A 25071-nucleotide genomic window follows, 5' to 3' on the forward strand; every position below is an offset into this window, starting at 1 on the left:
GCTAAGTACTTGGCTGCTAATTGAAAAGTTGATGGTTTGAATCCACACAGTGGATCCATGGGAGGAAGACTTGACAATCTGCTCCTATAAAGATTACAGCCTAGGAAATCCTTTGGGCAGTTCACCTGTGTCACATGGGGTGCCATGAGCTGAAATCAACTTGACAGCACTGAACAATAGCAGCATTTGTCATCATAAGAGACTGAAAAAAAAAATTAAAGCGTGTATGCACACACACGTTAAACATTTAGAGAACAATACCTGAAAATTTAGAGAATAATTCTGTGCCGTGGTTATCGGTGGGATGAGAGTAATGGCTATATTTACCGGTTTTTTTTGCTAAATTTTCTGCTGTAATCATGCAGCACTTTGAGAAAAAGGGAGAATATTTGCTTTTGAGCAATCTCTCCTCTGTTGCACTCTTTTCTCCCATTTTCAGGCCCAGGCAAGATCATTATCATTGACCACACCCAATCGATGGACTGACAGGTAGCCCCCTCCCCACTCTGAGAAGACTCAAACTTCAGGCTCAGCACTCTCCCCTCTCCACCACCAGCTCCCCATCTCTCCTCCCTCTCTTGGATTTGTGCCCTTCCTGTAACTGTGAACTACTCTGGAGCATGAACTAAGTCTTAGGAATCTTCTTATTCCTTCTAAGTACGCAGCACTGTATTTGGCACATGTAGGCACTTAACAGTTGGGTGTCAAATATATAAAATATAGTATATTTGCATTCCTTCTACAGGTTTGGGCTACAGAGAAAAAGATTAAGAGTGCATTTTCTCCTAAAATATTTCTTCCCTTTGCCCTCGACAAACTGTTCATATCTGCTTTGGAAAGAGTACAAAAGGTAAGAAAGGATAAGAACCTGAATGGCAAATTAGTGAAACTTTGGTTTTAGAAACAAATAGGTGTGTGTAGGGGAGGGTGACACAAAGGCAGTGGATGCAGAGTGGGTGGTGGGGACACTAATGTACCCGCCACCGTTTAATGCCTGCTCAAATTTTCTTGCTTCTACAGTTTAGATCATAATTCCCGGCAGCATCTGGAATCTCTAGAGATTTTTCTGCCTATCTGTGTCCTACTATGTATGAGTTCTTCTCCTCCTGATTTCCAGTTTGTTAGTATCATTTCAGGATTTACATCGACGTGGAGAGTTCGGAGGAAGTCCAGCTGGTATGCTTTGGTGAGCCAAGAAAACTTCTCCCAGGTGGGTACAAAGGACTAACCCAAACCAATCTATCCCCTCAGACCTTCTCTACAACATGAGAGATGGATGGTTGCTCATTTTAAGAAGACCTACCTAATAGGCTTCACAAGAGCCAAGTATAAATGAACACAAAATAATAAATGTTTCAAAATATGCTCAACCTCGCCAATAGTCAAGAAATGCTGAGTCAAATATAGAATATTTTATATGACTATTTACATTTAATAAAATTAATAATATACACTCATATATTGTTGAGAGTACATATTTTTAAAAACTCTTTGGAGGGTAATTTTACAGTGTCAGTCAAAATTTAAATTGTGAGATCTCTTTGTCCTGGCAATTTTACCTCTAGAAATTTGTTCTTAAAAACAAAACTAAACTAAACAAACAACAACAACAAAAAACTCATACAAATGACACATGCTTTCTCACATATACATACACAAAGATTTTTTTATCGCACCATTATTTCTAATAGTGAAAAATTGTAAACCATTTTACTAGCCCTAAGTAGAAACACTGAATAAATTGTGGCATGGTTATATGATGAAATATAATGCTGCTATCCTGAAGACAAGGTAAGCGATGTATGTATTGATGTTGGATAATATGCATAACATGTAGTTTCATGAAATATACATATTTTAAAACATTTTTGCATATAATACTATCCGTGTGTATGTATGTATGTGTGTGTGCGTATGTCTCTCTCTCTATATGTATATAAATGAATGGGAGGACTTAAAGCACTTACTGATGAAGATCAAAGACTACAATCTTCAGTAGGGATGGCACATCAACATAAAGAAAACAAAAATCCTCCCAACTAGATCAACAAGCAACATCACAATAAATAGAGAAAATATTGAAGTTGTAAGAATTTTATTTTACCTGGATCCACAATTAATGCCCATGGAAGCAGCAGTCAAGAAATTGAATGACATATTGCATTAGGAAATCTCCTGAAAAAGACCTCTTCAAAGCGTTAAAAAGCAAAAATGTCACTCTGAGGACTAAGTTGCGCCTGACCCAAGTCATGGTACTTTCAATTGCCTCGTATACACATGAAAGCTGGACAATGAATAAGGAAGACCAAAGCAGAACTGATGCATTTGAATTATGGTGTTGGAGAATAATATTGACTATACCATGGACTGCCAGAAGAATGAACAAATCTGTCTTGGAAGAAGTATAAGCCAGAATGCTCCTTAGAAGCAAGGATGTTGAAACTTCATCTCATATACTTTGGACACGTTATCAGAGGGACCAGTCCCTGGAGAAAGACATCATACTTGGTAAAGTGGAGGGTCAGTGAAAAAGAAGAAGATCCCCAATGAAATAGATTGACACAGTGGCTGCAACAAGGGGTTAAAAAATAGCAATGATTGTGAAGATGGCACAAGACTGGGCAGTGTTTCTTTTTGTTATACTTAGGGCCACTATGAGTTGGAACTGACTGGACTGCATCTAACAACAACAAATGAATGGGCATCTCTGGGCAGTGCAAACAGTTAATATGCTCGGCTGCTGACCATAAGGTTGGAGGTTCAAGTCCACCCAGAAAGGCCTTAGAAGGCCTATAATCTACTTCCAAAAAGCAGGCATTGAAAACCTTATGGAGCACAGCTCTACTCTATAAGCGTGGGGTTGCCATGAGTTGGAATCTACTCTACAGCAACTGGTTACCAAAGAAGAGTGGAAGTCCTCAAGTCCCAGACAGCGCCTTGGAGCAAACTGAATGGAGGGCTGGACAAAGCAGTGACCAAACGCCAGGAGGGAAGGCAAGTAGAGGAGTGGGTTCTAGAGGAGAAGTAAGTGCGTTATATACCCTGAACATTTAGAGGAAAGTAACCTTAGAGAAGTACCGAGGATGCTACCTCCTGCCGCTAAGAGGATATCCAAGCGGTTGTTGTTGTTGTGTGGCGTCAAGTCGATTTCAATCATAGCAACCCTATAGGACAGTATATAATGCCTACCACTAGGGTTTCCTGATGGTAGACATTATATACTCTCAGGAAAGATCCTTATCAACCTGAAAATTGAGATTATACAGCATTTTTTCTTTTTTTTGCTTTATATGAACCTGTTATTTTTAACAATGAGAATTCAGTAAATTTTACAATTTAACTTTTATTAAGTATAAATAGAAGATTTCGAGTCATGTATGATGCAAATTACTAAGTAGTTAAGTAGTTCAGCTGTTAACTTGTAATGAACCTACAATTAATACTTGCCACCGTGAATTTATCAATCAATCAAGATATACCCATTGAGTATAGTATGAATGTACTACAGTTTAATTTGGAAAACCATGAGTAATTTCAGAGATGATTGCTGGTTGCTACACTTTATAAGCTGTCACTTGCCATTGTTAAAGTGGTAGGTTTCTTATTCAACATTTGAGAGTTCTGGGGTAAAATATACTTTTAAAGTGCTTACTGAAATATTGAGGTTGGATAAGATTGGACTGATGCTATGTAATTCTATATTCCTTTATGAGGATGCTTTATTTAAAACACTTTTATATGAAGACCCTTTATGTTCTATATCAGTTTCTCTGGCATATATTCTTTCCTTTGCTTTGAAGCTCAACATATTCTCCCTGGCAGAAAGCATTGCATAGTGGAATGAACTGGTATTAAAGAGACCTGTGTTTTGGCTCTGAATCAAGACCTCTTCTCCAAACCAATTCACTTTCTTTTCCTGAGATTCCACATCTATAAAATGGTGGACAGTGGGGTGGTTACTGGGTGGTTTTTCTAAGAGTTCTTCTAGCTCCACATTTTATAATTCTGTGAACTGTGGAAAGGTATCATGGAATAGAGTACAGAGATAAACTGGAAAAGATTCACCGGACAAAAAGGACTATATGAGTACCTTTTCTTTATCAGTCAGGACTTTCATTTATAAAACAACAGATTCACACTGGCTAGTTTAAGCAGACAAAGATTTGTTAAAGGGTATTAGGTAGAAAAGAGAACCTCCAGAAAAGCCTGAAAAGCAGGTGTGAATGCCACTCAGCAAGAACGACATAGCCAGAAAGAATATTCAACCATACTGCAGGATGGTTGTAGTGAAAACACCACTCCTACTGTAGTCTGACCATGCTTAGCACTGGACACCCTAAGTCCCAATATAGCTTCCCCCAAAGAACGCATGCCTCCACACTTTCAAAAGATAGAACTTCCTGGGTTTGGCCACCTCCTTGTGCTCCTCCTTTCTGCATCCCAGTCTCACGTAGTACATCTAATTAATTACTGGAACCTAGACTGTATACTTATATCTCTCACTGCAAGAGATTGTGGGAAAATTGTCTTCTGCTTTTAATTCTCCTTTGGAAAGGCAGAATCACAACATGGGAATATATTAAAATCTAGAGAAGGTAATCAAGAGACAAATGTCCAGAAATATTATTTCTGAATAATTAACTTATATAAAAAAAACTAAAAAAGTTTTTTTTTATATATATAACTTATATATCCTACAGTAAAAGGTGGTTCTAGCACTTGCTATTAATTTTTTTCTTTATTACACTGTAGTCTTACATTGATTGGAGATAATAAAAGCCATTCTAGCTAGTGTAAGAAGAATGAGATTTAATTCAGAGACCTCTTTAATATGTTAAAAAGCAAAGATGTCATTTTAAGTACTAAGGTGCATCTGACCCAAGCCATGCTGTTTTCAATTGCCTCATATGCATGTGAAAGCTGGGCGATGAATAAGGAAGACTGAAGAATTGATGCCTTTGGATTATGGTGTTGTCCAAAAATATTAACATACCATGGACTACCAGAAGAAAGAACAAATATGTCTTGGAAGAAGTACAGCCAGAATGTTCATTAGAAGGAAGGATGGTGAAATTTTGTCTCATATACTTTGGACATGTTATCAGGAGGGACCAGTCCCTGGAGATAAAGTAGAGGGTCTGAGAAAAAGGGGAAGACCTTCAATGAGATGGCTAGATATAGTGGCTGCAATGATGGGCTCAAGCATGGCAACAACTGTGAAGATGGTGCAGGCCTGGGCATTGTTTCATTCTGTTGTACATAGGGTCATTAAGAGGTCAAACTGACTCGATGGCACCATTGCCAACAACAATAAATCTCTGAGGCCAGTGGTGGTTTAGTGGTAGAATTCTTGCCTCCCAATAGGGAGAACCGGTTCGATCCCTGAGCCACGTACTTCATGCATAGCCACCACCCGTCTGTCATTGGAGGCTTGCATGTTGCTAGTTGCTATGATGCTGAACAGGTTTCAGTGGAGCTTTCAGGCTATGATGGACTAGGAAGAAAGGCCAGGAGATCTACTTCTGAAAATCGGCCAGTGAAAACCCAGTGGATCATGACAGTCTGATTTGCAACTGACTGTAGGGGATACTCTGTTGTGCATGGGGTCTCCATAAGTCAGGGGCCAACTCCATGGCAGCTAACAACAACAACAACAAATCTCTAAGGTGATTAGTGTTCTTCAATGACGTATGGGGTTCCAAAACATGAACTGAGTTGCCCAAAGTTGCACAGGTAGTAAATAGAAGAGCTGGGATTTGAGTATCAGTTTTCTCTCTCCAAGTACAGCATTCTTTCAACTCCTCATTTACCTGGGTTGCAGCACAGCTTGGATAAGTAGCCTCATGTCACACTCACACTCACACACACACAAATTGCTCATTTGCATGTGGCGTATTTTTCTTTCTCTTATTTCTGTCTTGGGCTGCAGCTTAAGATATGAAGCAAGAAATATATAGAGCTCTTAGGTTGTGTGTACATTAGTTCCTTATTTACTGATACTAAAATTGGCCACATTCCTACTGTAATGAAACATAATGGGACCATAATTACACAGCAATGTCACAATGAATATTCTTCCATTTATGGGGATATTACTGTGACACTCAGCCTAGCTTCTAAAATAATGAGAGCTTCAGATTGGAGCAGCCGAGGACCAAAGCCATTTTCTTTATTTTCCCCCGGGAGTAAAGTTAATAGTAAATATAATTTAAATATTGTTCCTTATTAAAAATTTAATTATGGTATTTTTTAGGGAGCATGTTTAATAAATGAGACCTTTAGGTATCAGATAGCATTGCACAGTTGCTAAGCAAAGAACTCAATTTTGCAATGTGAGTTACACTAGAATCTAGGAAATAACAAGAAAAAGTGTTTTGCAGTGTTTTCAGAAAGGAGAATATAAATGTTAAATAATCCTTTTAAGCAGCCTTAAAGATGGAATTTTCCTAGAAAACAATAATATGGGGCCATGGAAATGTACTCCTACTCGAGGCAAGCCAAATGAACAAAGATGGCCTTGCAGTCATGGGCTTGGATATCTGATTTTAAACACCTTTCCCAATATTTTGAAACAATCCACTGTCGGTTTGATGTTAAGAAAAGGGTATGGGAGGAGGTGTGATCAGGACTCACTAAAAGCAGTTGCCTTCAAATCTGACTCATGGTGACCCAATGTGTGTCAGAGTAGAACTGCGCTCTATAGGGTTTTTGATGGCTGCTTTTCAGAAGTAGATCGACAGGGCTTTCTTCAAGGCATTTCTGGGTGAATATCCAACCTTTTGGTTAGCAGCTGAATGTGTTAACCATTTGCACCACTCACTCGGGGACTCCCATCCTCTAAGTTACTTACATCCTGTGAAGCAGCTTCACTTCCTGGAGGAAGAAGGGGAGGAATGCTTACGTCATCATAATCTGTAATTTTCTCTTTGGATTTCAGGCAAAATCTAGAGAGTCTTTGTGTCAAAGTTTAAAGAAGACATTTGAAGAATAGAGGGAGAAGGGCTTTTGTAACCAACATATAATCATTAAGTTCAATAATATGGGAATGATTTCCTTAAAAATATATATTTGTCTTTATTTTTTTTCTTTTTTGCATAACTAAACAAAATATAATCTCTTTTCAGGTGAATTTGGAGATCATATTCCACTTCTTCTCTTCCCTCAACTCTTGCTTGCTATGATACATGGTATCCAGCGGAAACAACACAACTATGTCCAAACCTTGACTGGGGTGGAAATATCAAAGCCACTAGAGCACCACTACTCGTCCTTGAAATAGATTATGGGAGTGGTTCTCTAACTTGCCTGTGTATCAGTATCACCTGAAGGGCTTGTTATAACTCAGGTTGCTGGACCCCACCTCCAGAGTTTCTGATTCAGCAGATCTGAGGTGGTGTCTGAGAATTTGCATTTCTGGTAAGATCCCAGGTGATGCAGATGCTGCTGGTCTGAGGACCACACTTTGAAAACCATTGGATTATAGTGTTGCTTTAGCCAAGTAAATTTTCTTTTGCAATTGTATCACTTGCATTTTCCTGGAAAGTGAGTACTTTTTCATACACAGAGAATTTTATAATAGCAGTTACAATTTATTGGATCATATTATAGGACTAACAGGGCTCAGAACTATGGACTGTCAACCTGCTCAGCTTTGTTCAGGCAAAAGCCTTACTTTGTGCGATCTAATAGAAGGAATTCTGAACTTGAAGTCATAAGGTCTGTATTCAACTCCTAACTCCACTTCTGAATTTCACCAGTCCTGGGCCAAAGGTGTGACTTCATTCTTCATTCTCTCTGAACCTTGGTTTCCTTGTCAGCAAACTGGGGATGACATTGTCTGCTCTGCAGACCTCACAAATTCTTACATAATGTGCCCAAAAGCAACCCTTCAGTTGGAAAATGGTAAATAAATATGACATGGAATTCCATAAATATCAAATCTAGCTTTGATAAATACCTCCCAGAAAAAAGTGTAACAACAAAAAATAGGACAAAAAGATTAAATCGTGTATCCATACATTAAATAAAAGATAATTCCATGGTTATTTAGAAGGAAGGGTGCTCTGGTAGTGCAACAGTTAAGCACTCAGCTGCTAACTGAAAGGTTGGTGGTTCATACCCACCCAGCGGCTCTGCGGGAGAAAGACTTGGTGATCTGTTTCCGTAAAGATTGCCCAGTGCCGTCGAGTTGGTTCTGACTCATAGCGACCCTATAGGACAGAGTGGAACTGCCCCAGAGAGTTTCCAACAGCCTAGAAAACCCTATGGGGCAGTTCTACTCTGTCACATGGGGTTGCTATGAGCAAAAATTTGACTCAATGGCACCCAACAACACTTAGAAGGACTTTTAGAAATTAAAATTAAAATAACTATGATTTAATAAGCATCTATAATTTATAATTTATAAGTTATATTACATGCCTAATGTTAAAATAATGTTTTTAATCCATATATTATCTTTGAATCTTTTATGATTTTAATACCAACTCATATTTATACAGTACTTTATAATTTTCCCTGTGCTTTGTCTTACATTACTTCGTCTTCAAAATAATCTAGTGAGGTAAATAGTATCCTCCCGCTATCCTGCCCCCAACACACACAGCATTCCCACTTCTTTTAGTGACCTTGGCTTCCCTGTTTGCCTGGAGGTAACATACAGAAACACTATTCTGGAGTCTCCTAAAATTTTTTGGCTTCGTGGTGCCTACCAGGATCATTTGAGTATACTAGTTGTCTAAAATTCCACGTGAAAATGTGAATTTTTCCTGAAGTTTATAAAGGCTAGGCACTTCTTTTTTTCAGTATCTTCTCCAATTTCTGCTCTTGTTACTACAACAACTCATATCCCCAAACTCTTGGGCCGGTCTTAAGAGAGGTAGAAGAGGAGAGCTTTCAGTTTTTCTTTTCTGTGGTCTTATCCAGTGCTCCTATCTTCTGTTTGTGATCTCTTGGAACAACTGTCCTAGACAGTCAGCATCACAAATGGTCCCAGATAGCTCTGGGTGCTTCTGGAATCTAGGGTCTGAGAATTTCCCCCCTTGTTTTCTGTTCTCTACATTCCAACACCCAAGGGATGGGAACCCTGGAACAGCACATGTCCCACACAGCAAATAGGAGAAAGCTAAAAGGAACAATTGCTAATGACTGTGCCCTAATCACAGAAAGGTTACAAAAGAACTAAGGCAAAATGTAAAGGAGAATACCTCAGGTACTGTGAACATAAGATGAGAAAACAGAAAAGATCAGATTAGGTGTTAAGCATCGTAAAGATTCTTACTGAAAAAATAAAACTTAGGGAGCGAAAACTTAAACAAACTAGTAGGGCTCCCTGAAAAAAATTCTTGGAATATCTCACCTCAACTCTATTTTCATATTGAGAGCCCGTCCAACAATGTCCGTCTTTTGCAGACAGAGAAAATGAAATGATATAGGTTTCATTCAAGATTATATAACTGGTAAGTGGCAGAGCCAAGACTCCTGTCTGGAAACTCTAAACCTCATGTTTTCTGACTCTGACACACTGCTGTGAAGTGAGATGCCTTTAAGCTGAACAAATCTGTGACTACAGCTAAAAAGACCATAAACCAAGACAGAAGGATCTGAAGTTTCAAGTGTTTCTTCAGACAAAAGAAGTGATTCTGAGCTTTCTCACCAAAACCCAGTATGTCTATTGGCTAATAAGTGTTTGTGGAATTAAAAGACCCAGCCTCATAAAAACTTTCTAGTCTAACTGGGCTTTTTTTTTTTAAATCAAATTCCTATCTTCTCTTTGATTAGATTTTTGGGCCTGAGTCTGCTGGCTCGTGTTATACTTTGCTGGTGTCCTAAAGAGCTAGGTTAGTTGAAGGATGAAAAGTTATTTTGCTTATAATCCCATCTTCTCTTTTTTGTTAAGTAGTCTTCTCAAATGGATGGTTGGGTGCTAGTGCTGTCACTGACCCATGTCATTTAACCTCTGAGATATAGTGTCTCTTTAGCTCTCAGGTAGTTCACGTGTTGCTACAATGCTAGAAGTTATACCACTGGTATTTCAAATACTAGAAGGGTCACCCATGGTGGGCAGATTTCAGCAGAGCTTCCGGATTAAGAGACTAAGAAGAAAGGCCTAGTGATCTCTTTCTGAAAATTAGTCAAAGAAAACCTTATAGATCACAACAGAGTGTTGCCCGATATAGTGCTGGAAGATGAACCCCCTAGGCTGGAAGGCAGTCTACAATAGCCATAGCAATGGACTCAAACATACCAGTGATCAGGAAAATGGTGCAGGATGGGGCAATAGTTACATTCTGTTTTACATGAGGTAGCCATGAGCTGAAGCCAAGTTGATAGCAACCAACAACAACAGAAATGAGAGAAGTGGAATAGGTGATTTCCAGGGACCTTTTAACACCCAATTCCAGAGGAATTTCAGCTGCCTGACTTAACACAATCTGGACAACATTTTGTGTCACATCTCGTAAATTTTTAGTGCTATGAACCTAAACATTTTCATGTGAGAATAATAATAAATTTCTGGTCTCACTTCCTGATTTATAAATGACTCCTACCCCTCATTTCTAACTATCCAAACACTAATGAGTAAAAACCAGATTTTATTGAGTATTTACCGTGTGCCAGTTATAAACTTTTAACTGCATGTGTTAACATATTCAGTGCTTGCCACAACTCAGTGGCAATTGCAAGGATCATTATCCCTGTTTTATTGATTAGGAAACAAGAGCAAAGAGATATTAAAGAACTTGCCCACAGAACTTGTCACAGAGGTAGTAAGTGCTAGAACCAGGATTAGAAACCAGAGGTTTTGTTCCAGAGCCTGTGCTTTTTAGCTACTACCCATTTGCCTCAGAAAGGTTCAGTCAGATTATCAGATGCCCCTTTCTGAGTTTCAAAGTTAAAACTATGGAAGAACTCTAGGATCCTTATTTTGAATGAACCAAAATTCACTTCTTATTTTACTATAACAATGCCCCTCACACAAACACACACACACTTGGAGTGACATACTATTCAGTGTACAGTAGCCTCAGACTCACTACCTGTTGAATCACACTTAGGCCTTCTTTTTCACATCTTATCATTAGTAATGTGTACTACATACAAGGTTGCAGCACAGAATTTGCTAGTGTTATCATTCTCATGCCAACACCCAGTGACAAAGATTGGATTTATAAAGATACTGGTAACATAGTTAGAATGGAGCCCTGTCATCAGTCAGGGACTACCTGTGGATTAAGGGTACTGGTGAGAACTCATCCTTGTAAAGGGCTGTGCAGGAAAGAACTAGGACATCAGATTGGGCTCATTGGGACATCAGATAGCAGTGAACAGGCAAAATTTCTATTCACTTCCAGAGCCTCTCTTTGCCCCCGAAAAGAAAGTAACACATAATAGTTCTCTTATCATCACTAAAGTTGGCATCATTCCTTGGAAGCATGCAGATCGAGCTCCTCAATTCTCTCTTCACAGATACAGCAACGTTCCTTTGGATGCAAGATGCCATCAATCAATCAATAATCTTCCAGCTGCCTTAGTAATTAGGCAGTTTCAGGACTAAGAAACAAAATTCCATTCAGGGAAGATGGTGAAGAAGCATTAGGCTGAGGTGTGGATGTTTTCTTTGCACTTGGAAATTTCCAGAGCCCAGGGACTGGAGCATTATTCCCTTTTATTTTCCCAGAGAAAAATAGGGCTTGGGTGAGTGTTTTAGAAAATCTGAAAGGATTGTTTGTTTACTGTACATGTTAACAATGTTAGCTGTAAACTCTTTTTGAGACGCCACTGAAGTTTGGAGAGAGCCATATTAGGTTTTTTACAGTCTTCTCCCAAGTAAATACTTCATATATTTTGAAAAAAGTTTCAGGGTCAAATGCTTTAAATATGTGTGAAGAGAATCTGATATACAGAAAGAACCAATCGTACTCATTAGTCTACTGAAGAATCCTCTATCCCAGGAAAAGCTAGACCCATGAGTAAACCCATCACATGACCTTCTACGTGGTCACCAGTGATCTGGTGATGTGTCAAAGATTAGCTTTCTTAGAGAACAGGACATTGTAGAAGCAGGCAGCTTTGTCATATTTCTGCTGCTACTCTAAGTGGAATACTTGAGGTATTAAGACTGGATTAAAATATCACAAGGTGCCTCTTTACCTGTAATACAAGGTTATCAGCAGCAGAAAGACACTCACAGAACTGGATCTAAACTCAAATAAAACAGATGTTCTCTCTGTTTTGCATCCTGTTTTAAATCATATCAGCAATGAATCATGCTTCTTATACTGCATATTCTTCTGTTCAGACTGGGAAGTTAAGGAAAGAAAATATGCCAGGAACAATTCATAGTGGAGACAGTACCAAATGAATGTTGCCAATGGATATTTTTCCACAATTCTGATTTCCCTTGGCAATGATTATCAAATTATTCGTTAAGTGTACAATAAAAATAGAAAAGCCTACATTTTATTCTTTTCTTGGGCAGGGGTGATATCGTACAAGCAGAAAACAGATCTTCTTTGGAATTAATAAGAGAGGAATAATGAGAATGACAATGTTTAAAATAGGGGGGAAGAATTGCGCTAAGTTGACAGTGAGCACTCAATAATTGTAACCAGGCAAAAATAAATTAACAGAAGAGCATCAAGCCGGATAAAAGACAGGGAGAGGGCAGGTAAAGAAGCAAAAACAACAATCTAGGAGCCATTTGGAGATGCACTGTCCAGGCCCACACTGATTCAGAGGGTCTGGACTGGAGCCTGGGCTTCTTCAATTTTAGAAGGCTCCTTTGATAAGTCTGATTCACCTTTCTATTGGAGAACCACTTCTGTAAGATCCCCAGAGTATGATACTTCTTAGTTTGAAAGATAAGGAAGGCAATGACAACAGTGATAGTTCAGCCTTTCACACAGCTGAGAGGCAGCACCAGTTCTTGGAGCCCAGTTTGGAGCCTTGGCTTTATACAACACCCTCAGAGTACAATTATTTGGAGATATCTGGTCATTTAAAAAGCTAGGATGTTTGATTTCTTTTCCCTGCTTTTTCTCTTATTAATTTCCACATTTATGGCCTTATGGTCAGAGAAGAGGCTTTATAGTATTTGAATATTTTGGATTCTGCTAAGGCTTGCTTTATGACCCAATATGTGGTCTATTCTAGAGAATGTTCCATGTGCACTAGAAAAGAAAGTATACTTGGTTGCTGTTGGGTGGAGTGTTCTGTATATGTCTATGAGGTCAATGGGTTGGAGAGGGATGCTGGTGAGGAGTGAGCTTTTTGGATCAGGTGGACTCTTGAGACTATGCTGACATCTCCTGCCTGGAGGGGAGATGAGAGGGTAGAGGGGGTTAGAAGCTAGCAAAATGGACAAGAAAAGAGAGAGCAGAGGGAGGGAGCAGGCTGTCTCATTAGAGGGAGAGCAATTGGGAGTATGTAGCAAGGTGTATATAAGTTTTTGTGTGAGAGACTGACTAGATTTGTAAACGTTCACTTAAAGCACAATAAAATAAAATAAAATAAAAAGCTAGTCTGTATCAATGGTCTCAAAAACTGCTCTTCTGTTATATTACCCGTATTAGTGACTGGCCCTGCCTTCCCACTTGCCATTTAAGTCTTCCTGGACTCAACTCCATTCTCTCCTAATTTCTCAGCTAGTCACCAAGCGCCTTTCTTCTACCTCCTTAAAAAAACAAAAAGCCAAACCTATTGCCATTGAGTTGATTCCAACTCATAGTGACCCCGTAGGACAGAGTAGAACTGCCCCATAGGGTTTCTAAGACTGTAATCTTTATGGAAGCTGACTGCCACATGGTTCTCCAGCGGAGTGGGTTTGAACTGCTGGCCTTTTGGTTGGCAGGAGAGTGCTTTAACCCCTGTGCCGCCAGGGCTCCTACCTCCTTAATAGTGCTCAATTTTTTTTTTCTTTCTCTCCAGTCCCAACAGCTACGTCTCAGTTTAGGTTCTCATTGTTTCCTATCTGGATTACTAGACTAGCCTCCTTAATTGGTTTTCCTACCTCCTGTTTTACTTCTCTCTAGTTCATTCTCCATCTGGAGCCCTGGTGGCACAGTGGTTAAGAGCTCAGCTGCTAACCAGAAGGTTAGCAGTTTGAATTTACCAGCTGCTCCTTGGAAAACCTATGGGGCAGCTCTACTTTGCCTTATATGGTCACTATGAGTTGGAACCAACTGGATGGCAACAGGTTTAGTCCATTCTCCAAGGAGGCCTGGTGGCTCTGCAGTGCTGGTGATGTCCTGCTTCATCTGAGTTCTGCTGACAGGGATGCATTTATTTGTAAAAATTCATCAAGTTGTACCATTAAGTTTTGTGTACTTCTTTTTACGTTATATAATATAAAGCTTGGTTACATTTATGAGACACTTTGGACACTGGCTATTTGACAATTTGAAGGAATTGCTAGAGTTTTTTGATAGTGATACTGGAGTTTTGTTAAAAAGGAAGTCTTGTATTTTAAAAACACTGAAATATAAATGGAATATAAACTCTGTGATTTGTGTTAAAAAGTAAGGGGAAGAGGAGGAAGGGAAGAGTGAGTTGGAGTTTTGGTTGGTCATGTACTCATAATTGTTGAAGCCAAATAATGGTTACATGGTATTATGGGTTGTGTCTCCCAAAGAGATATACTGAAGTCCTATCTCTTGCATCTATAAATGTAACTTTGTCAGGAAATAGTCTTTGAAAATATTACCAGGTAACATGAGGTCTTACTGTTGTTGAGTGGATTTTAATCCGATATGATTGATGTCCTTATAAAACAGAAGATACACAGAGGCAAGGAAACAGAGGGAAGATGACCGTGTGAAGATGGAGGCAGAGATTAGAGTGATCTATAAGCTAAGGATCCCCAAGGATGCACTACCATCACCAGAAGATTGGAAAGAGGCATGGAATGGATCCTCCCTGAGAGCCCTCAGAAGGAATTGACATGGTCGGTACCTAGATTTCAGACTAATAGTCTCCAGAACTGTGAGACAATACATTTCTGTTTTTAAAAGCCACCCAATATGTGGTGCTTGTTATAGCAGCCCTAGGAAACTACTATACATGGGGTACATTAAGCTAGTCCTTACAGGAAGCCAGTACTACTTGTCCAAAGCAAAGTCATGGAAGCACTGTAGACATATTCAACTCCCTGAGGGGCTGAATTACTGGGGTGAGGGCTATAGGGATCATAGTCTCGGGTAACATCTAGCTCAACTGGCATAATGTAGTTTTCAGATAAAATGTTCTACATTCTACTTTGGTGAGTAGTGTCTGGGGTCTTAGAAGCTTGTGAGTGGCCATCTAAGATACTCCACTGGTCTCACCCCTTTGGGAGCAAGGGAGAATGAAGAGAACTAAAATACAAGGGAAAGATTAGTCCAAAGGACTAATAGACCACTACTACCATGGCCTCCACCAGACTCAGTCCAGCACAACTAGATGGTGCCTGGCTATTACCACTGACTGCTCTGACAGGGATCACAATAGAGGGTCCCGGACAGAGCTGGAGAAAAATGTAGAACAAAATTCTAACTCACAAAAAAACTAGACTTACTGGCCTGACAGACACTGGAGAAACCCTGAGAATATGGCCCCCAGACACCCTTTTATCTCAGTAATGAAGTCACTCCTGAGGTTTCCCCTTCATCCAAAGATTCAACAGGCCCATAAAACAAAATGAGACTAAAGCACTCCAGCCCAAGGGCAAGGACTAGAAGGCAGGAGGGGTAGGAAAGCTGGTAACAGGTAACCCAAGGTCAAAAAGGGAGAGTGTTGACATGTTGTGGGGTTGTTAACCAATGTCATAAAAGAATATGTATACTGTTTAACGGGAAACCAGTTTATTCTGTAAACATTTACCTAAAGTACAAAAAAAAAAAAACCAAACAGATTATAGCCAAGTTGGGGGGGGGGGGCGGTAAGATTAGCACTGACATTAAAAAAAAAATTTCCCTTACAAAAATTAGATGCAGAATCCCCCTTAGACACCTCTTTGTCCACCTCCCTCACTCTGCACTGCTAGGGGCTTCCATCTCCCTTCCTTCTCTCACCATTGCCCTGCCATATAGGGTCTACTCCTGTTCTGTCACTTTTTAATCTATTTCCCTTCTCATGCAGTGCAGCTGGTCTTTTTTAACCTGAGTACCAGCTCATCCTACAGACCCTGAGGGCTCAGCCTCCAACCAGGCAAGTTTATAAAAACAATCTTTCAACAAAGGTGGGTCTTTTCCAGGAAAGGTGGAGGCCCATTCTAACTGCCAAGAAAATAAATTTTAAACATTTCCATATTTATTAATTCATTTTTTTCTCTTTCTCTGTATGTATATGCGACCATGGATATATACAGGTAGGATTTGGAAGGCATTTTAATCCCATGTGAGCCATGGTGGTGCAGTGGTTAAGCGTTGGGCTGCTAACCAATCCCATGATAAATTTGAAAGTGTTGTAATATCATCCAGAACACAAACTTTAATCTTTCCTTAGGGTGGGCTACTTCTACGGACCACTAATCTCAACCACTTCATGAAGATCCTTAGAATCTTTGATGTCAGAAGGCGATCTTTGAAATTGTTCTAAGTTCTGAGAGTATTATCTTTTTTGAGCCTTCAATCCCCTTCATCTTGGCTTCAGTAGTTGAATTTTCCTCTGAGAAATTTTGAATTTGGAGAAGGGAGGAAGAGAAAGAGAAGAGTCAATTGACTCACAGGAATTCCTGCAAAGAGTTGGCCAGGTGAGGATACAAACCAAATAGAATGGAGGCAAAACATTCATCCAAAAGGAACCATACCTGTTTCCCAGGAATGGAGGTGGTGCCGGACAATTTACTTGAACTGGTCTTGAAACATACATTTTTCAGCCTTGAAACAAAGCACGCAAATCTGTGTTGATTTAGGAATTAATAAACAGATGTGATTGGGGGACACTGAAGTATTTTATCAATCTCTGTAAAACTCATGACTCTGTGGCTGTGTGAACCTAAGCTATGATGTACTCTATCACATCCTCCCAGCTTAGGGGTTTCCACCCCAGAGTCCTGCTGACAACCGCTCAGTGGTTCAGAGCCTTCCAGTTCTATCACAGCCCATGTAACATTTGTAGCAAGCCCGCCTCTGCCATTTAAACTTCTGCAGTTTCTCCCACCCCCAGATCATCTTCATTTATACCGACTTTATGACCTTCCTGAGCAAACAAAACACAGCCATCTGTTCCCATTGCCCTGAAGTCTTCCCCTGCAAAGATTGTATCACAAGGTAAAATAAATCTTCCCAATGCCCAAGCAGGAGCCATTGTGGCACAGTGGTTAAGTGCTCAGCTGCTAACTGAAAGATAGGCAGTTCGAATCCACCAGGCACTCATCAGGTGAAAGATGTGGCAGTCTGCTTCCGTAAAGATTTACAAGCCTTGGAAACTATTGGGCAGCTCTACTCTGTCCTATAAGGTTGCTATAAGTTGGAAATGACTCCACAGCAATGGGTTTGGTTTGGTTTTTAATGCCCAAGCAAGGCATCAGATTAGGTAATTAGGTAATTGCTAAACTCTTTTGAGAAATCCAATGTATCTTGAACACCAGAGAATTTATTTGACTCTAGGCAATCTGGACAGAAAATATTGTGAAGCAGGTAAATTCTCCAGAGAGTTCAGGACCTGGACTGATACACTGGAAGAACACTTGCCAGATTCTGGAATCTTCTCACAGCTTTGTACTGCTCACAATTTATACCAAGGACACCAGCATCTGACTGGGATTAAACCTACTGCCCTGAGCCGGAGCTGATTCTACTTTGAATCAGCAGAGAGACTCTCTGTTGAAAGTGATCAAGTTCGAATCTGGTGGTCATTAACCATTGTGTTTTGGGACAATCTGAGTTACCATGTGCAAGCAAGGAGGTGACAGGCTCAAAGCAAAATTTTAATGACCCACAGTGGTTAAGAGCTTGGCTACTAACCAAAAGGTCAGCAGTTCGAATCCACCAGCTGCTCCTTGGAAACCCTATGGGGCAGTTCTACTCTGTCGTATAGAGTCTGTACGAGTCAGAATCGACTTGAGGGCAGTGGGTTTGTTTTGTCTTGGTTTTGCAAAACTGTAGGGGGCTAGTGAGTGGCCACACACTGGGCAGGATTAACCCACACAATTCTGTGTGGCTCCTGAAGAGATGTTTCATGGTGTAGTGTTCATAGTACAGGCTCTGGGTCATATTGCCTGAGGCTGCCAAATGGTTATTTGTAAGACAGACAATAACAATATTCATTGCACTGGCGTTTGTGAGGATTAAATGAGTTAGTACAAGTAAGCCCTTAGAACAGAGGCCCCTGGCTCATAGCAGTCCATAAATGTCAGCTATTTTGGATTGTGGGTGTAAATACCCAAGAATGAAGATGATACAGTGTGTGTAAAAAATATTTAAAGGAAGATTCTAGGGAAGACTGGTAGAGTCTTACCTTCAATTTGTGGGTTAGAACTCATTTTAATGGAACACAAAGACGGTGTGTGTAGCAAATACTTAAAGGAAGATTTCAGGGAAGTATGGTAAAGTCATGCCTTCAATTTGTGGGTTAGAACTCTTTTGAATGGAACATGAAGACAAAGTCTCATATAACATGGGCAGAATTGTATGGTATAGTAGGAAAAGCACTGGACTTGGAAGAAAGACTCTGGATTTAAGTCCTGGTTCATCATCAGCTCTATGGTCCGGGATCAAGCCATTCATCCCTTTGGGCCAGTAAAGAAATTTCCTCTCTATGGTTGCTTCTAGCTAAAAACTATAGTTTAATGGCTAGTAATGCTTATGTCACTGTTTCTTTGACTAGATGCATATTAAAAAACCAAACCTGTTGCCAACAAGTTGATTCTGACTCATAGGGACTTATAACTGCTCTACAGGGTTTCCAAGGAGTGGCTGGTGGGTTTGAACTGCCAACATTTAGTTAGCAATTGAGCTCTGAGCCACCGCACCACCAGGGTTATATGGATATTAGTGTTTTAAAAAAAAGGGCCACTGGGCTGCTGTGCCTTTATTCTTCTTTTATTTAAATCACCTAGACTGATTTAAAAGAGCCCTGGTGGCGCAATGGTTAAGCAAATCAAAATGTTGGTGGTTCGAACCCACAAGTGGATATGCAGGGGGAAAAGACCTGGCAACCTACTCCCATAAAGATTACAGTCCAGGAAACCCTATTGAGTAGCTCTACTCTGTCACATGGGGTCTCTACAAGTCAAAAATTGACAATGACAACAGACTGATTTAATTACACTTACATAACAAGATGGAGTCCCTGGGTGGTATAAATGGTTAATGTGCTCCGAAAGGTTGAAGGTTTGAATCCATCCAGAGATGCCTTGCAAGAAAGGCCTGGAAGTCTACTTATGAAGATCAGCCATTGAAAACTCTATGGTGCGCAGTTCTACTCTGACACACAAGGGACTGCCATGAGTTGGAATCAACTCCACAAAAACTGTCCCCCCGCTTTTTAAAAGTTTATTTTCTTGTTGTTATTGAGAATATGCATAGCAAAACATACACCAATTCAACCGTTTCTTCATGTATAATTCAGTGACATTGATTACGTTCTTTGAGTTGTGTAACCATTCTCACCCTCCTTTTCTGAGTTGTTCTTCCCCTATTAACATAAACTTACTGCTCCCTAAGGTTTCTCCATAATCCTTCAAGTTGCTGTTGTTAGTTTGATCCCATATAGATAGTTCTTAAAAGACCATAATGCTCAGGGCAGACTTTTTTTTTTTTTTTTACCAGTTAAGCTAAACTATTGTTCAGTTTTAAGAAGACTTCAGGGGATATTTTCGGTTTAAGGTTTAAAGATTATCCCAGGGCAATTAGTATCAGGGGTTCATTTACCCTCTATGGTTCCAGAAAGTCTATAGTCAATGAGAATTTTAAATTCTGTTCTATATTTTCCACCTTTTGATCAGGATTCTTCTATGGAATCTTTGATCAAAATGTTCAGTGATGGTAGCCAGGCACCACCCAGTTCTGGTCTTATGGCAAAGGAGGCAGTTGTTCATGGAGGCAATTAGCCACACATTTCATATCCTCCTGCTGTTCCTGACTCTCCTTCTTCCTTGGATGAATAGAGACCAATCATTGTGACTTGGATAGCTACCTATAAGCTTTTAGGACCCCAGGCACTAAGTAATGAACTAAGAGGTAGAACAGAAGCACTAAACATGTTATTAGGCCTATTAAGTGGGATGTCTCATGAAACCATGACCCTAAACCTCCAAACCAAGGAACAAAATCCCATGAGGTTTTTGGTTGGACGTAAGCAGTCTCAGAAGTTACTTTTTTTCCTTTAAGTCATTGTTGTAAATACCTCTGTCACACTTTCACCAATTCAGCTTTTTACAAGTGTACAACTTATTGACAGCAATTACAATAATTGGCTGTGCAACCCTGCCCTTAATGTGATTTTTCCGTTACTGTTAAGACCCCTGATTCTGCCTCCTTCCTGCCCCTGGTAAGTACTAACAAATTTTGGTCAACATTTACCATTTCAGCCATTAAAAATATATATTTTATTGTGTTTTAGGTGAAAGTTTACACAGTAAATTAGGTTCCCCTTTAACAATTTTTATACAAGTTGTTCCATGCCATTGATTACAATTTTTACAATGTGTCAGCAATGTCATTATTTTCATTCTGTTTCCATTAATCTAGCTTTCCTTCCCTTTGTTGCCTTCTCACCCTTGCTTTTGAGTAAATGTTGACCATTTGGTCTCATATAGTTCATTGCTTAAGACAGCACATTTTTTTTTTCTAAATACGAGTAGAGACCAATAATCGTATCGTAGATGGCCATTCACAAGCTTTTAAAACCCCAGATGTTGCTCACCAAACTTCGATATAGAACATTGCAACTGATTTTTTTTTTATATATATATTATTGGACAGTCGATGCAAACCAGGAAGTCCGAGAGCCCAAAAGAAAAGACAAGTCAACACTAAGGTAAAATTTGACAAATATTTCTCTTAAATCACCAGATCTTTGTCTTCCACCTTCAATAAGCTTATAATGACAAATGTGTCCTGAGTGGGTTTTATTCCTTCAAAGAATGAATTTGTAGAGATTCATCCACATTGTTGACTAGTTTCCTTTGTTTCCAACTGCCCACGCTTGCAGACAGCTGGTCAGGGACATGGCCCAAATCTCTGCTCATGAAACAGAAGAACACACTGACCTGTGAGAGGACTACAGCCAGGACTCTGGCTTCAGGAGCACCAGACCTCCACCTGCTAAGCTAAAGCCCAGCCATTAAGAGGAATTAAATGACATAATTTCACAGCAGGGATCGCAGAGCTAAGAAAAAATTTAAGCTGGCGATCTAAATTTCATACAAAATATGCCTCCAAAAAAAAAAAAAACCTCTAAAGGGCATGTATAATCATCTTCCTGAAATCACAAACATACCCAGAAAAACCATGACATACATTAATATTTTCTCCAGCTCACCCCCTTGAAGAAGCACGGCTCATTATCAATTCAAAATTTAAATCGATGAATTCACCAGGAAGTATAAATGAAACTCTGTAGGCATTATCATGCAAATTCAGTGTTAAAGCTTCTCAGTTGTAAGAATGTTCAAGTGTATATAAGCATCTCGGCATTTCTGTGTAAGGCACAGATTCCTGGAATGACAGGACTTGCTTACAAAAAATCAAGCAAGGCTAACATTTTTTAAAAGTACCGTAAGTAGAGATTGTATTTCATAAAAATTGACGTAATATCCAAAAGGCAAAATCTGAGGTGTACAAGGTATCTCATCTTCAGGTTTTTATACACGTTATTTCAGGGAAAATGCCTTAGAAAACTTCAAATCCTTTACTCACAAAGATCTCACTTTCCTGGTAAGAGAAACCCAAACTAATCCAATAGAATCTAAGTAGGCTGTAAATAGTTCCAGGTATTACAAAGCCATCAAAGATAAACAAGGCAAGGATTCTGCCATTGCTGTGGTGAGGAGAGAGAAGAAAAAAAACAAAAAACCCAAATATCTGAAATACAAAGCCGAATGTGATAAATATACTAAGAGGGATTCATAAAATGTTTGGAGGTGGTTATGTCTGAAAAGAGAGATTAGATTAGGAGGAATAAGAAAAAATTTTACAAGGGAAAAAAAGTATCATGTTAGCTTACTTTTGAGTGTAGTAGGGTTATTGACTCTTCAGCCCACAGCAGCAACAACGAGAAGGGTTGGAACACCAAACATGTGAATGGGAGGAGGCTATTTCAGGTGACTGACATAAGCAAAAGCATGGTGGTGTCTGACTTTATCCCATTTGGCTTGAGGATGGGTACATCTTGGGCACCTCAGCATGACTGAGTACCTGGATTGGAGGTGCTCTGCAGAAGGCTCTTTGATTAGAGCCAGGTTGAAATTCTTTACAGTCACTCCTCCTCCAGGAATTTTTATGACATGGTAAGGAATTGAGCCATTCTCAATAAAAGTAAACCTAAGTTGAACACTGGAAAAGGGTGAATAGAGAAAAATAATTGAAGATGTAAAAAAGACAGAAGATTGATGGAGACAGTTAATGGAGTTGGTGGGAGGAGCTGGGATCCACCAACTAGGAGGAAGGCAGGGGTTTCTGTAAGGAAGAGAGGCACTATTTCCTTAGAGCAGGAATTGACATACTTTCTATCAAAAGTCAGATGGTAAATATTTTAGAGTTTTCAGGCCACATGATCTCTGTCCCAACATTCAACTCTGTGGTTGTAGCACAGGAACATAGACAATACATAAATGAATAAGAACGGTGATGTTTCAATAAAATCTTATTTATAAAAGCAGGTGGGGACCATAGTTTGCCAACCCTTTTCTTTTAGAGAATCACCAAGAAACAAAGAATAAAAGCACTAGGATATTATGTAGTAAAGATAAAAGAATTAAAAGCCTCCTTTGACTTTTCAGTAAAGTAGAAGCTAGCTAACCTGGCAAGAAATGCAAGTAGAGAAGAAAATGGAAACATCTTTGAACAGTCATCATGGGGTCAGCTAGTGATGAAAACATCCAGAGCAGCAATTTGGATTCTTAATGGAGCCAATCAAGAGTTCTCTAAGCAGAGAGGAGAAAGCCTACAAAAGCATTAACCAATCTGAGACTTAGCTAGTTCTCAAACATTTTTGTGTGTGTTGTATAAGCTAAATACAAAGAAGATCACATCAAGCATTCTTGTGTCCTCACAAGAAATTAGTATTGTAAAATCCAAAAGGAATGGTTTCTTCTTGTTTCTACTCATAGGTCTCATCCAACAACCCACTTCAACCTCAGCCACACAGAAATCCAAACACTGTATTCATGAGACAAGCAAACAAACAGTAGTTAGGACCCAAAGGGCAAATAATGAGGTAATGAATAAACTACTAAGTATTTCTCAACCATCATGTTGCCAAGGTTGGCACAAAATAATTTAATTCTCTATGTTTGATTCTATAGCCCCAGATACAGAAAGATCTAAGACAGAGAAAACATATAATGCTATTTCCCCAACAGTGCCTCAAAAGTTTTAGAATATAGCTAACACTGAGAGTTCCAGAAACAGAATGAAATGAGAGATAAGAGTGAACAGCAGGCTTTCTCATTTAGAAAAATAACTTCTTTTAAAAACAACTTGGGATCTTCACATTTCCTGTAAGGACCAGAGGCTAGTTCTTGGCTTCCCCCATACTGTGAAGAAGAGTGTCACATGTCAGTCAAACACAGCATATGATGGGAAAGATTGGCAGGAACTAGTGGATATGCTTCCATTTCCTTTTAATGATACCCTGGAGAAGTGGATAAAGCTTTCAGGCATTTTGATCAGGCAAGCAGCTAAAAGTATCGCACTGAGCCTGAGAATCACCACAGCTGGAAAGACAAGAATAGTTGCCACCTACCTGAACTTGCTAATTTGCCTGAAACTGACAAGAGCAAGACTTGTCAAATGGATTACTTGGTACTGTCAGTCTCTTCCTAAGAGGATTTCCGTCATTCGTCATTTGGCCTGTTGATTAAGAACAGTGTAGAACAAAGCTCTTCGTATACTTTGTCATCTCAAACCACTTCTTTGTTTCACTGAGTGATAATTCTCATCATGACACCACTGCTACGAAGTGGGGTTAGAGCTCTCTATGGTAACGGCCATTGTAGGCATTAGCTGAGCTTTCAGAGCTTCCTCTGCACAAAAGACAACTCCCGTACCGTTCAGCTCCACGAAATCTTAACTCCATAACACCAAGAGCTCTATCTTTCCCTCTGTCACTGAGGGGTGCCTCAAGCTTAGGCCCCAGGCATGCCATCTCAAGGGGAACCATGATAGACCTGGACAGTCAGCCAAGAGCAGGAGGTCAGCAGATTAAACATAGGAGTTTGAGATACGTTTTCTGATTAATTGAACAAGGTTTGCAGCAAGCAGCTCTTTCCACCTGCCTTCTGATGTTACTCCTGGCCTGCCTTCTCACTATTATTTGCCTTCTCATGATGTTATGGCTATTGAATACATACTGGGAGTTGGGTGCAGTGCCTCTCAAGATTCCTAAGGAAACAATTGTCCCAGTTTTACAGAGGAGAGAACTCAAACTAAGAGAGGCTGGGATGTTTGCCCAAGATTACATAGCTATGGCAGTTTAGGATTCAAGCCCACATGTGTCTGGCCCCAAAGCCTGTGCTCATAATTTACACACCATTCAGTGAACTCCGAGGAGTTTGCTCAGAGACCTAGGGTTTCTTCCCAGAAAGGGAGCAGCCACAGAGTATGTGCACCCACAGAAATACAACAGGGTGCCCTAGTATCACAGCAGGTGGAGAAAGAAGACATCATGAAAAAGAGAACATTCATAACATAAGCAAATGTGTTCTAGGTCTTGGTTGACAATGAGACTAAGGCTTGAACCTGTAATTTACACTGACAAAAGCATGTGCAATTTGCAGACTACTTTCACTTACAAAATCTCATTCTGTCTGCATAACAACCTTGGGAGGAGTGCAGGACAAGCACCCTTTCCATTATTCAAATTAAAAAAAAAAAAATTTCTGAGAGATTAGAAAGTACACCTAGGTTACATGGCTAATAAATGGAA

The sequence above is a fragment of the Loxodonta africana genome, chromosome 8 (assembly GCF_030014295.1).
Source record: "Loxodonta africana isolate mLoxAfr1 chromosome 8, mLoxAfr1.hap2, whole genome shotgun sequence".
NCBI lineage: Eukaryota > Metazoa > Chordata > Mammalia > Proboscidea > Elephantidae > Loxodonta > Loxodonta africana.